The 14331-nt window shown below is 44.5% G+C and overlaps 1 long non-coding RNA gene across 1 annotated transcript; it reads left to right on the top strand.

The window, feature by feature from the left end:
- The first annotated feature begins 753 nt into the window (after positions 1-753).
- LOC144685581 (uncharacterized) lies at positions 754-13821 on the top strand. Its single transcript, XR_013577744.1, has 3 exons — positions 754-1149; positions 7929-8049; positions 13582-13821. It is a non-coding gene; the product is annotated as an uncharacterized LOC144685581 (long non-coding RNA).
- The last annotated feature ends 510 nt before the right edge of the window (positions 13822-14331 follow it).

Genomic DNA, 14331 nt, shown 5'->3' with positions numbered 1-14331 from the left:
AACAACAGAGACTCTATCTCTCTGCTCTCTCTATCTCTCAGGTTCTTGCAGACTGACCTGTCTGTGAGATTCAGGGATATTTTTAGGAAAGCCTGTAACCAGATCCTACAATGGCTTCCTATGGACTCTTTCCTCTCTTAAAGCCCATCTCTATGGCAACATGAATCACTTGGGCCTTGTATCGAGATAGAAATGCTAATTAACTATCCACTAGACCCCGAACTTCATTCTACCTTAGAATTAGATAGACAGTTTAAAATATGATCGTTTACAAAATGTGACATTCCTAACATCTCCCTGGGGCTTGGAGAAATACAGGCTATCCACTGCCAACACATCCGCTGTGGCCATTGTTTACAGGCGTAAATATCTCCTACTTTGTTCTTAGTAAGACAATCTGGGCCCCCTCCTTCTTTAATCTTTAACAACCAAGCCACCCAGGCTTCTTGTCAGCAGAATGCAGAACAGATCACATGACCCCCTTCATTCCTCCATTTTACCCTAAATTAAAGACACAGTCCCAAAACAAAACAATCTTATAAAACCTCACATTTCTAACAATAATACCAAATATATTGAGGGTAGTGCAGTAGTCCACTGTTAAATGCTGTTCCTGTTTTTGTTGGGAGGATGCTCCCCCATCAATCTGCCAGCTGTCCTAATACCAGCTGCCTCTCCTTTACTGAGTTCCAAGCCAGAAAGGATAAATCAGAAGCAAAGCCTGAGTAGAATTGCACCTTGCTGTAGAAGGAGGTGTCAATTCCAAATCTTCATCCCCATGACACAATATTTGCACTGCTGGCCTGTACCAACCTCTGAATCAATCCCCAGTCCCACCAACAACCAACCAGCCACAGACAAGGTGCGAGGACAAAAACTGAAAGATGTGATCAAATCAGTGGATTGCAGAAAAGTGGGAACACACAGTTACTGTGAGCTGATGTGATTTCCTGAAACAAATACCACCACCTTAACAAATGTAAACTTGTATAAATATGGTGTAAGAGTGGGCATGGTCTTATCAGTTTATGCAAGACAGTATATAATTTGCTTTTATTGTGCCTACCACAGATCGGTCTGTTCATGCTCTCCTAATGATTTACTAAATAAAGACATCACCTGGTGTGGTACTGAGTCCTACAGAGCAGGGTCAGTTCCCACACCGTGAACAGTAGCTAATTACAGGTCAGATACTAAAGTTAGCTTCAGTTCTCACCACAGGCTCACAGCTTGCTTCTGTTTAATATCCGTATTTCACTACAGTGCCCAGGAAAACCAAACAACTGAAGCAATCCTAATTGAGGGGTTTGTCTTTTGTGTTTTTAACCTCTGAGGCTTGAGAATCAGGTAAACATCGTGACCTCAAATTGCTGGGTTTGGTGCTCTCTTCACATTGCACACTTTGTGAATATAATTCAATTGTTGTGATGGACAGCGCATCAATTGTTGCCCAGGCCTTGCTATGGGCAAAGCCTCAACTTGCATTGATCTGTTTCCCCAACATCATCTGGGCACCTTCTGCTGCTGTGCTGAAATTGTTGATTGCCATTTGCTACCAGGGCAGTGAGGGTTCATCTCAGTGAGTGAACTTACAGCCCACAGTATCACGTATAGATAAATAGACAAGACGCCCACATCAGAGCTCAAAATAGCAGCAGCTAATTCATGTTGCTTGTTGTATTTATGTTAAACTGCATTGCTGACACCAGGCCTGACTTTGGCAGTGAAAATGGGATATGAATAAGACGAAACTAATGCCTTAGAGCATCACCCAGCTTTTCCTCTACATCAGTGGAAGTGAATGTTTGCAAACTAATTGTGCTGCAGGTTGCCACATCTTCAATTCCAAATCTTCATCCCCATGACACAATATTTGCACTGCTGGCCTGTACCAACCTCTGAATCAATCTCCAGTCCCACCAACAACCAACCAGCCACAGACAAGGTGCGAGGACAAAAACTGAAAGATGTGATCAAATCAGTGGATTGCAGAAAAGTGGGAACACACAGTTGCTGTGAGCAGATGTGATTTCCTGAAATTTATTTATTCCTTCGCCAGTTGGGGGCATCGCTGGCAAGGCCAGCATTTATTGCCCATCCCCAGTTGTCCCTTGAGAAGGCATTGGTGAGCCACTTTCTTGAACTGCTACAGTCCATGTGATGTAGGTACACCCACAGTGCTGCTAGGTCATGGCTGATCTGTCCTTAACTCCATTTACCCACCTTTGATCCATATCCTTTAATACGTTTACCCACCAATCCAAAAATCATCCATATATCCCTGCTTTACAATAGTAACTACAGGGGGAACTTTAACCTATAAACAACCTCAAGTCTCCCAGTTCCAGCTTTAAGTGAGGTGGAAGGTGGGCAAGCGAACATCCCACCTAATTGTCATTCAGTCTTTCAACCTTTCACGTTTGCCGTGGGAAGTTATTAGAATTGATCATTAAGGAGGTTATAGCTGGGCACTTAGAAGAGCTCAAAGCAATAAGGAAGAGTCAGCATGGTTTTGTGAAAGGAAAATCATGTTTAACCAATTTACTGGAGTTTTTTGAAGGGGTAACATGCGCAGTGGATAAAGGGGAGCCTGTAGACGTACTGTACTTGGATTTCTGGAAGGCATTTGATAAGGTGCCACATCAAAGGTTATTAAGGAAAATAAAAGTGCATGGTGTAGTGGGTAACGTATTAGCACGGATAGAAGATTGGCTGGCTGGCAGAAAGCAGAGAGTATGCATAAATGGGTCTTTTTTGGATTGGCAGGATGTGATGAGTGGAGTCCCACAGGGGTCTGTGCAGGGGCCTCCATGTTTTACAATTTACATCATTGACCTAGATGAGGGGAGGAAGACATGGTAGCTAAATTTGCAGATGACACAAAGCTAGGAAAGTATGTTGTGAAGAGGACATAAGGAGGTTGCAGATGGATATAGATAGGTTGAGTGAGCGGGCAAAGATGAAGCTGTTCACTTTGGCAGGAAGAACAAAAAAGCAGAGTATTACTTAAATGGAGAATGGCTGCATAATTCTGAGGTGCAGAGGGATCTAGGTGTTCTAGTACATGAGTCACAAAAAGTTAGTAAGCAGATACAGCAAGTGATTAGGAAGGCTAATGGATGCTATCCTTTATAGAGGAATTGAACATAAAAGTAAGGACATTATGCTTACTTATACAGGGCATTGGTGAGACCACATCTCAAATTCTGTGTGCAGTTTTGGTCTCCTTATTTAAGAAAGGATGTAAATGCATTGGAGGCGAATCAGGGGAGGTTTACTAGATTGATACCTGGAATGAGTGGGTTGTCTTATGAGGAAAGGTTGGACAAACTAGGCTTGTTTCCACTGGAGTTTAGAAGAATGAGGGGTGATTTGATTGAAGTATATAAGATCCCAAATGGCCTTGACAAGGTGGACGTGGAAAGGATGTTTCCTCTTGTGGGTGAGTCCAGAACTAGGGGGCACTGTTTTAAAATTAGAGGTCACCCTTTTCGGACAGAGATAAAGAGAAATTTTTTCTCTCAGAGGGTTGTGCAACTTTGGAATTCTCTGTCTCAGAAGGCGGTGGAGGCAGGGTCATTGAATATTTTTAAGGCAGAGGTAGATAGATTCTTGTTAGGAAAGAGAATCAAAGGTTATCGGGGTTAGGTAGGAATGTGGAAATCGAAATACAAGAAGATCGGCCATGATCTTATTGAATGGCGGAGCAGGTTCGAGGGGCCGGATGGTCTACTCCTGTTCCTATTTCTTATGTTCTTAACCTTAACTGCTGTCAGCCAGGTTTCCCAAGCATAGTGAAACCCAACAGCTCCATCAAGGTGAGGAGCTGGCAGATTCAAGAGGTGAGTGCCTTTATACCTACCTCCTGGATCCAGGTGCCAGCCGGAGGAGCCTCCACAATCAGCCATGCCTCGACTGACCTCTCCAATTCGCTCCCTCCAGGATAGAGCAGTCCCCTGCAATCAATCCCCTTCCCCACCCCAAAGAGCCCCCTCTTCCCTTCCAATTCAACACAGACTAAAAATTAAAACACGGAGCCTCCTTTGCCTGTGTGGCTTAACTATTGAATAGAACCCCTCACTAGACTACCAGGGGAGACCTGAGCAGGGAAGGAATTGAAGGAAACTATTGTCCCGATAATTTTACAGTTTTAAACTCTTCAAGCAATCTCCTGACCCCCCCCAATTGTATTTTGCACCAACTTACCTTCCTTCACCAGTGGTTTAAAATTCTTTATTTGATGAGCTTTTGACACCACACTTTGCATTTGCGCACCTAACTGAGCTAACTTGTGTCAACCATTGGATTGCACAGCCAGGTGCAAGTCCTGATCGTGCCCACTCTCTCCGATTGGTCGGGAAACCTGGAAACAGGATGCCATCATCATGGCTGAGTTAAAGAGTCACAGCAAAATGTGCTCTTTGAACTTTCGGGTTTCTGACCCGTTGCGCCCTCCTCTGCTGCCCCACACTTCAAAGGTGCTGCTTTGGCTGTAAAACATCTTGAGGCATCCTGGGGACCTGAAAGGTACTATAGACATACAAGCTCCTGTTCCTTTCTTTGCCCTAGCATCCTGCTATCCATATGATTTCATTTTCAAGTTTGTTTAGTTATTACAACAAGTCTTTCAGATGACAGTACAGGGAACTGTAACCTAGTGGTTATAATACTGAACTAGTAATCCAGAGGCCTGCAATAATCATCTGAAAACATGAGTTTAAATCCCACCGTGGCAGCTGGGGGATTTAAATTCAACTAATAAATTTGAGAAAAAATGCTAGTATGGTGACTCTGAAACTATCAGATTGTTGTAAAAACCCATCTGATTCACTAATGTCCCTTAGGGAAGGAAATCTGCCATCCTTACCCGGTCTGGCCTAGTGTGACTCCTGATCCACAGCGATGTGGCCAACTCTAAACAGCCCTGAAAAGGCCTAGCAAATCACTTATAAAAAAACTCAACACTGCTTTCTAACTTGCTCTCCACACAATATTCATTGTGAAATCATTTCTTGGCACTGTTGAGGACAGTACAGAACTGAAACTGCAACTGGCAGAATTCAGGAAAATTCAACAGTCACAGTTGGGAATAAAAACACACAAAAAAAGCCAGCCCGAACCTCAGCTCCATTCTCTGCCAACAGGTTAGGAACAGCGCTGAATTTAACAGATGTTAAGTCAGCTATTGTCAGAACATGGCATGAATGTGCATTAGTATTTCCTTTACATCTTCATTAAAAGACTCTCAGTATTTGCAAAAGTTCCCTCTGGCAAGTGGGTCAGTAACCAGAGGTCAGAGACTTAAAAGATCTAGATGGAAGATCAGGAGAGTTGTTTTCATTCAGAGAGTTGTCAGGATCTGGAGTGCTTGGCCTGAAGAGGTGATGGAAGCCCATTCCATAAATAATTTGAAGGAATGAGCTTGGGCAGGGCTGCCTCCGATGGGCATAGGGGAACCCCCAAAGGAAATTCCCCCGCACATCAATAGCTGGGCATAAAATCCAGCCCATTCTCTGTGTTACATCCCTCCCTCCATTGTAAGGCTCTGTTATAATACTCAACTTTCCTTCCTGGCCCTCATGTTAGCTGATACTGTTAATGGTTCCATCTCCTTAGGTACTGTCCTCCCCCCACCCTTCAAATATGCCATCATCACCCATACATTAAAAAAATCCATCCTTAACCTTCTGTCCTAATAATCTACCCTGCAGCCCTGCAGTGAGGATAACCTTACTCTCCTCTCCAAAGCCTTTGAATGTCACCTCCCAAACAATGCCCATCTTTCCCACAATTCCATGTTTGAATCTCTCCAATCAGAAAGATTTATGTTTCTATAGTGCCTGCCACAACCACAGGATGTCCCAAAGCTCTTTACATCCAATGAAGTAAATCTTGAAACATAGCCACTGTTGTAATGTAGGAAACGCAGCAGCCAATTTACATACAGCAAACTCCCTGAAACAGCAATGTGATAATGACCAGATAGTCTGCTTTTGTGATGTGGATTGAGGGATAAATATTGTCCAGGACACTGGAGAGAACTCCCCTGCTGTTTTTTGGTATAGTTACCTCAGAAGGCAGATCGGACCTCAGTTTAATGTCTCATCTGAAAGGCGACTCCTTCAAAAGCACAGCTGTGAAGTGGAGTGTCAGTTTTGATTTTGTGCTCAAGTCCTGGAGTGGGACTTGAACCCAGAACCTTTGGATTCAGATGCGAGAGTGCTCCAACTGAAGCACAATTAACACAGATGGGTGCCCCCATCCCAACCACTCCCTGCTGCCCCCCCCCCAGCGCTGAAATAGCCATTATCAAAGTCACAAATAACACCTATATGACTATGGCCATGGTAAACTTAACCCCCTTCATCCTTCTCAACCTCTCTATAGCCTTTGACACGTTGACCACACCATCCTCCTCCAATGCCTCTCCATCTTAATCCTTCATAGTCCAGCTGCAGCCTAACCAGTGTTTTATAAAGGCTTAGCAGAACATTGGCAACTTGTATTTATATAGTGCAATGTAAAACGCCCTTAAGTGCTTCACAAGAGCGATTATTGAACAAAATTTGGCATCAACCATCAAAGGTCATTGCAGAAAATAAAAGCTCATGGTGTAGGGGTAATATATTGGCATGGATAGAAGATTATCTAGCTAACAGAAAACAGAGGTTAGCCATAATGGGTCTTTTTCAGGTTGGTGGGATGTGACGAGTGGTGCGCCACAGGGATCAGTGCTGGGGCCTCAACTTTTTACAATTTATATAAATGACTTGGATGAAGGGACAGAAGGTACAATTGCTAACTTTGCTGATGGCACAAAGATAGGTGGGAAAGTAAGTTGTGAGGAGGATGTAAGGAGTGTACAAATTGACATAGATCGGTTAAGTGAGTGGGCAGACCTGGCAGATGGAGTATAATGTGGGCAAATGTGAAATTGTCCATTTTGGCAGGAAGAATAAAAAAGAATCTTATTATCTAAATGGTGAGAGATTGCAGAGTTCTGAGATTCAGAGGGATCTGGGTGTCTAGTGCATGAATCACAAAAGGTTAGTATGCAGGTACAGCAGGTAATTAGGAAAGCTAATAGAATGTTATTGTTTATTGTGAGGGGAATTGAATACAAAAGTAGGGAGGTTATGCTTCAGTTATACAGAGCACTAGTGAGACCACATCTGGTGTACTGTGCACAGTATTGGTCTCCTTTAGTTAAAGAAAGATGTAAATGCATTAGAAGCAGTTCAGAGAAGGTTTACTCGACTAATATAGGAATGAGCGGGTTGTCTTATGAGGAAAGGTTGGACAGGTTAGGCTTGTATCCACTGGAATTTAGAAGAGTAAGAGGTGACTTGATCGAAACCTTTAAGATCCTGAGGGGTCTTGACAGAGTGGATGTGGAGAGAATGTTTCCTCTTGTGGGAGAATCTAGAATTAGGGGTTCACTGTTTAAAAATAAGGGGTCGCTCATTTAAGACAGAGATGAGGAGAATTTTTTTCTCTCAGAGGGTTGTGCGTCTTTGGAACTCTCTTCCTCAAAAGGCGGTGGAAGCAGAGTCTTTGAGTGCTTTCAAGGCAGAGCTAGATAGATTCTTGATTAACAAGGGGGTGAAAGGTTATTGGGGGTAGACGGGAGGTTACATTCAGATCAGTCATGATCTTATTGAATGACGGAGAAGGCTTGAAGGGCTGAGTGCTCCTAATTCATATGTTTATATGACCCAGATAAGGAGATAATTGGGCAGATGACCAAAAGCTTGATGAAATGAGATAGTTTTAAGCAGTGTCTTAAAAGAAGAAAGAGAGGTAGAGAGATTTATCTTCTTGGCCTTTGTATTCTATGCCTCCACATATAAAGCCTAGGATTCTATGTGCCTTTTTAACAGCCTTGTCAACTTGTCAATAATCTGTACTTTGCTGCACTTTTGCTACAGGATACTTCTGTCTTCGTACATTGATACCGGATTAATCATTGAGCCGTACATTATTCTGAGCCCTGAAAAGCTACTCTGCAAACACTCTGGTAGATATTCACAGAAAACGAGAAGCGTCCAGGTAACCACACAATGTCACAGATAAAGACCTCATGCTGTTCATCCAGGATGTGACAGAGGGCTTTGCGTAAGCTAGAAGGCAGGACACTATAGGGCTAGGAATTGGTGTGCACAGGGCCCAATTTGCTTGTAAAACTGGGACAACAATGACAAATGAAGAGACTGAATTTATGGTTCCTAAATTTGCTGATGACACAAAGATAGGTAGGAAAGTAAGTTGTGAAGAGGACACAAGGAGTCTGCAAAGGGACAAGCGAGTGGGCAAAAATTTGGCAGCTGGAGTATAATTTGGGAAAATGTGAACTTGTCCACTTTGGCAGGAAGAATAGAAAAGAAGCATATTATTTAAATGGAGAGAGATTGCAGAACTGAGGTACAGAGGGATCTGGGTGTCCTGGTACATGAATCAGGAAAAGTTGGTATGCAGGTGCAGCAAGTGATTAGGAAGGCAAATGGAATGTTGTAAAAGCAGAAAATGCTGGAAAAACTCAGCAGGTCAGGCAGCATCTGTAGAAAGAGAAACAGGGTTGAATGTTTTGAGTCTGTATGACTCTTCTTCAGAGCATTCAGAAATGGAATGTTGTCGTTTATTGCAAGGAGGATGGAAAATAAAAGTTGGCGCGTTTTGCTTCATTTGTACAGGACATTGGTGAGACCACATCTAGAGTACTGTGTACAGTTTTGGTCTCCTTATTTAAGGAAGAATGGTTCCGAGCCCCCTGTTGCCTGTTATTTGAACTCTCCACGCCACTCTGACCTTGGTCTGAATTTTATATTCTTAATAAATGCGTTAGAAGCAGTTCACTCAACTGATACCTGGTATGGGGGATTTTTTTTGTTTTTTTTATTTGGTCATGGGATGTGGGCATCACTGGCTAGGCCAGCATTTATTGCCCATCCCTAATTGCCCTTGTTCAGAGGGCATTTAAGAGGCAACCACATTGCTATGGGTCTGGAGTCACATGTAGGCCAGACCATGTAAGGAGGACAGCAGATTTCCTTCCCTGAAGGGCATTAATGATCCAGGTGGGTTTTTACGACAATCAGCAATGGTTTTATGGTCATCATCAGACATTATATTCCAGATTTTTATTGAATTCAAATTTCGCTATCTGTTGCGATGGGATTCGAAACTGGGTCCCCAGAGCATTACCCTGGGTCTCTGGATTATTAGTCCAGTGACAATGCCACTATGTCACCGCCTCCATTAATCTTATGAGAAAAGGCTGGACAGCCTGGGCCTGTGTCTAGAAGATTGAGAGATGATCTTATTGAAACATAAGATCCTGAGGGGACTTGACAGGGTGGATGCTGAAAGGATGTTTCCCCTTTTGGGCAGACTAGAACTAGGGGACGCAGTTTAAAAATAAGGAGTCTCCCATTTAAGATGGAGATGAGAAGAAATTTTTTCTCTCAGAGGGTTGAGAGTCTTTGGAACAGGCAGGGTCAATGAATATTTTTAAGGCAAAGGTAGATCGATTCATGACTAACAATGGAGTCAAAGGCTATAGTTCTAGGCTAAGGGGTAGTAGGTTTAAATCAGAGATGAAGAGGAATTACTTTTCTCAAAGGGTCGTGAATCTGTGGAATTCACTGCCTCAGTGTGCAGTGGATGCCGGGGCGCTGAATAAATTTAAGGAGGAGATAGACAGATTTTTAATTAGTAATGGGTTGAAAGGTTATGGGGAGAGGGGGGGAAATTGGATTTGAGGCCAAAATGAGATCAGCCATGATCGTAATGAATGGCGGGGCAGGCTTGAGGGGCTGAATTGCCTTCTACTGCTCCTAGTTCTTATGTTCTTATGTTATCAGAATGTGGAGTTGAGGCCACAATCAGGTCAAACATGATCTTATTGAATCGCCGAATGGTCTACTGTTCCTAATTCGTATGTAAACGTAGGAGTGAGAGAACCCAATTGAGCCACTGCTAAATTAGTCAGGCCCTATGTGTGTGTAAATGAAGGAGCTAACTCCTGTTTAAGGGCCCCTCTGGGAACAATCTGGGATTGTTCTTAGAGCACAGAAGGTTAAGAGGAGATCTAATAGAGGTGTACAAATTCATAAACATGTTTGATAGAAGTAAGGAGTAACTTTTTCCAATGGCGAGAGGGTTGGTAAACAGAGGGGCGCAGATTCAAGATAATTGATGAAAGAACCAGAGGGAGAGTTGAGGAGAATGTTTTTAAGCAAAGAGATGTGATCTGGAATGTGCTGCCTGAGAAGGCAATGGAAACAGATTCAGTAATAACTTTCGAAAGCAAGTTGGATAAATACTTGAAAGGGAGCAATTTGCAGAGCTATGGGGAAAGGACAAGGCGGGGGACTGTTCAGATAGCTCTTTCAAAGAGCCAGCAAAGGCCCCATACAGGCACAAGGGGCTGAATGGCCTCCTATTCTGTAAGATTCTATGATTTCTCTGCCTGACACAAGTGGCCATGAAACCATTACTCCAGTGTCTTCAGGAGGGATTGGGCATTAATTGCAGAGAAAAAATCTACTAAATGTCACCCCCACCCCTGCAACCTAGTCAACGATCAGTTCTCAGGCAATTCAGTACCAATAGTAACAACAGAGTTTGATGTCAAGCAAAAGAAACATGGGAAAGCATGTGATATCGATACAGTTACAGTATTAAAGTATTAAAATCAAGGATTTCATTCAAACATTGACTTTACTGCAAGTAAAAAGATAAAGAACATCCCTGCTCTCCTTCAAATATTGCATGCAATCTTTTACAACAACCTGAGAGGGCAGACAGACAGTGTTCCCCTGTAAGCTGCACAGGTATGCAGCAACCCCACACTCCATACGCACAACATGCACAAGTCGACTTTAAGTTACCATGTGTGCACAGCAGTGCAAAAATATTGAAAATGCCTGTGAACTTAAACAAATCGGCTGTGCAGAACTAAGGAAAATTAGTGGCTGCAATGCAGACAGGCCTTAGTTGAAAATTTCATCCTAAAGATAGCACTTCAAACAGTGCAGCACCCTCACAATACTCCCCCTCAACAGTGCAGCACTCCCTCAGTACTGACCCTCCAACAGTGCAGCACACCCTCAGTACTGACCCTCCGACAGTGCAGCACTCTCAGTACTGACCTTCTGATAGTGCAGCACTCCCTCAGTACTGATCCTCTGACAATGTAGCACTCCCTCAGTACTGACCCTCCAACAGTACAGCTCTACCTCAGTACTGACCCTCTGACAGTCAACACTCCCTCATCATCTGTGGATCAGTTGGTAGCATTCTCGATGTCTGATAAAAACACTAGGCTATTGCATGTCTGCCTATTCTATTTTTCACATCGTGGGAAGAATTGAAGAAATAATGGTCAGTTTAGAAGATAAAATGGAAGATATCAGTTGAGGACTTGTTATTTTAATCACCTGCTTGAATGGTTTGACTGTTATTCTTTCATTTTTTAACTAATTTTCTTGCTGCTGAAGGCATTGACTCTCACTGGGGTACGGATCCCACACACACGCTGACTCTCACTAGGGTACGGGTCCCACTCACATTGACTCTCACTGGGGTACGGGTCCCACACACACACTGATTCTCACTGGGGTACAGGTCCCACTCACACTGACTCTCTCTGGGGTACTGGTCCCACACACACTGACTCTCACTGGGGTACGGGTCCCACATACACTGACTCTCAATGGGGTACGGGTCCCACACACACTGATTCTCACTGGGATACGGGTCCCACACACACTGACTCTCACTGGGGTACGGATCCCACACACACACTGACTCTCACTGGGGTACAGATCCCACACACACACAATGACTCTCACTAGGGTACGGGTCCCACTCACATTGACTCTCACTGGGGTACGGGTCCCACACACACACTGACTCTCACTGGCATACAGGTCCCACTCACATTGACTCTCACTGGGGTACGGGTCCCACACACACTGACTCTCACTGGGATACGGGTCCCACACACACTGACCCTCACTCAGGTTGGGGTCTGACATACACTGATTCTCACTAGGGTATGGGTTCCACAATCACTAACTCTCACTGGGGTATGGGTCCCATACATACTGACTCTCACTGGGGTACGGGTCCCACACACACACTGACTCTCACTGGGTTACAGTTTCCACACACACTGACTCTCACTGTATCCGGTTTCCTCACACACTGACTCTCATTGGGGTATGGGTCCCACACACACTGATTCTCACTGGGGTACGGGTCCCACAGACACTGACTCTCAATGGGGTACGGGTCCCACACACACTGACTCTCAATGGGGTACGGGGCCCACACACATTGACTTTCAATGGGGTATGGGTCCCACAAACACTGACTCTCACTGGGGTACGGGTCCCACACACACTGACTCTCACTGGGGTACGGGTCCCACACACACTGACTCTCAATGGGGTACGGGGCCCACACACATTGACTCTCAATGGGGTACGGGTCCCACACAGACTGACTCTCACTGAAGTACGGGTCCCACACACACTGACTCTCACTGGGGTACGGGTCCCACACACACTGACTCTCAATGGGGTACGGGTCCCACACACACTGACTCTGAATGGGGTACGGGTTCCACACACACTGACTCTCAATGGGGTACGGGTCCCACACACACTGACTCTCACTGGGGTACGGGTCGCACACACACTGACTCTCACTGGGGTACGGGTCCCACACACACTGACTCTCACTGGGGTACGGGTCTCACACACACTGACTCTCAATGGGGTACGGGGCCCACACACATTGACTCTCAATGGGGTACGGGTCCCACACAGACTGACTCTCACTGAGGTACGGGTCCCACACACACTGACTCTCACTGGGGTACGGGTCCCACATACACTGACTCTCAATGGGGTACAGGTCCCACACACACTGACTCTCAATGGGGTACGGGTCTCACACACACTGACTCTCAATGGGGTACGGGGCCCACACACATTGACTCTCAATGGGGTACGGGTCCCACACAGACTGACTCTCACTGAGGTACGGGTCCCACACACACTGACTCTCACTGGGGTACGGGTCCCACATACACTGACTCTCAATGGGGTACGGGTCCCACACACACTGACTCTCATTGGGGTACGTGTTTCACACTCACTGACTCTCATTGGGGTACGTGTTCCACAAACACTGACTCTCAATGGGGTACGGGTCCCACACTCACTGACTCTCATTGGGGTACGTGTTTCACACTCACTGACTCTCACTGGGGTACGTGTTTCACACACACTCAAGTGACTGTTCTCCCTGTGTTAATTTTACATTAATTCTCAGGGAGAAACGAGTGCATCCAAAACTAGTGTTTTAAGCTTAAATAAGGGCAATTATGAGGGCATGAAAGTGGAGCTAGCTAAAGTGAAGTAGCAAATGTTCTAAATTTCACTCTGTGGATAGGAATTGAATCAAAATGAGCCCCATGGCAAACAATTCCTTCCATTGTTACTCCTTTTCACAGCAGGCTTCTGCTGCTCTTACTTTGTTTTCTGAATGTGATTATTCTGCTCATTCATACAGGCTTCTTTCTATTGATGTCTTTGTCATATGGTGAGTTAATCACGCCTGGAGCACCAGTACTGCCAACGCTGATAACATCTGGAGCAGCTGTATTTCCAATCCAGTGACATCTGGCGCACCTGTTGTTCAAGCCCAATGATACCATGCTCATTAAATTACAATAGAGATGTTATAGGAGGATAAATGCTACATGTGAATTTGTCTTTTTCGATACATTAATAAATAATAATTATCCACAGACCCAGGCATCAAAGTGAAATGAGATTGACTGGGCTGAATACAGAGTTAATGTAGAGCTGAAGAACAGGATTGTATGTTTTTGTCGAGCCTTGCAGTCCCAGGCAGCCATCCTCAAAGACTGCACTCAGGAATGCTGCAACATGCTTTCCCAGATGGGATGTGGATCTGTGCTTGGGAGCCTCCCCAACAATTTAATTCAAATAACCCACCTGTGTTTCTGAAGACCAGGCACTGACCAAGCCCAAAGGCATAAAGTTAACAGCCTGTTAAAAACAATTTATCGGTGTTTATTGATGTTACTCAAAAGGTCAGTCTAAGCAAAGTGGGTTTCTGAAAATGTGAGTTTTCCTGCTTTATACACACACCAAACAGTGAAGAGAAACACTAAATCCCAAACACTGAACCCTAAACACCATAAACCCTAAACTCTGAGCCCCAAACACTGTAAACCCCAAAACACTGTAAACCCCACCACTGAACCCCAAACACTATAAACCCCAACCACTGGAA

The sequence above is a fragment of the Cetorhinus maximus genome, chromosome 10, assembly GCF_964194155.1.
Source record: "Cetorhinus maximus chromosome 10, sCetMax3.hap1.1, whole genome shotgun sequence".
Taxonomy (NCBI): Eukaryota; Metazoa; Chordata; class Chondrichthyes; order Lamniformes; family Cetorhinidae; genus Cetorhinus; species Cetorhinus maximus.
Note: the sequence above shows the minus strand (reverse complement) of the source record. Positions and strands in the feature narration are given on the sequence as shown.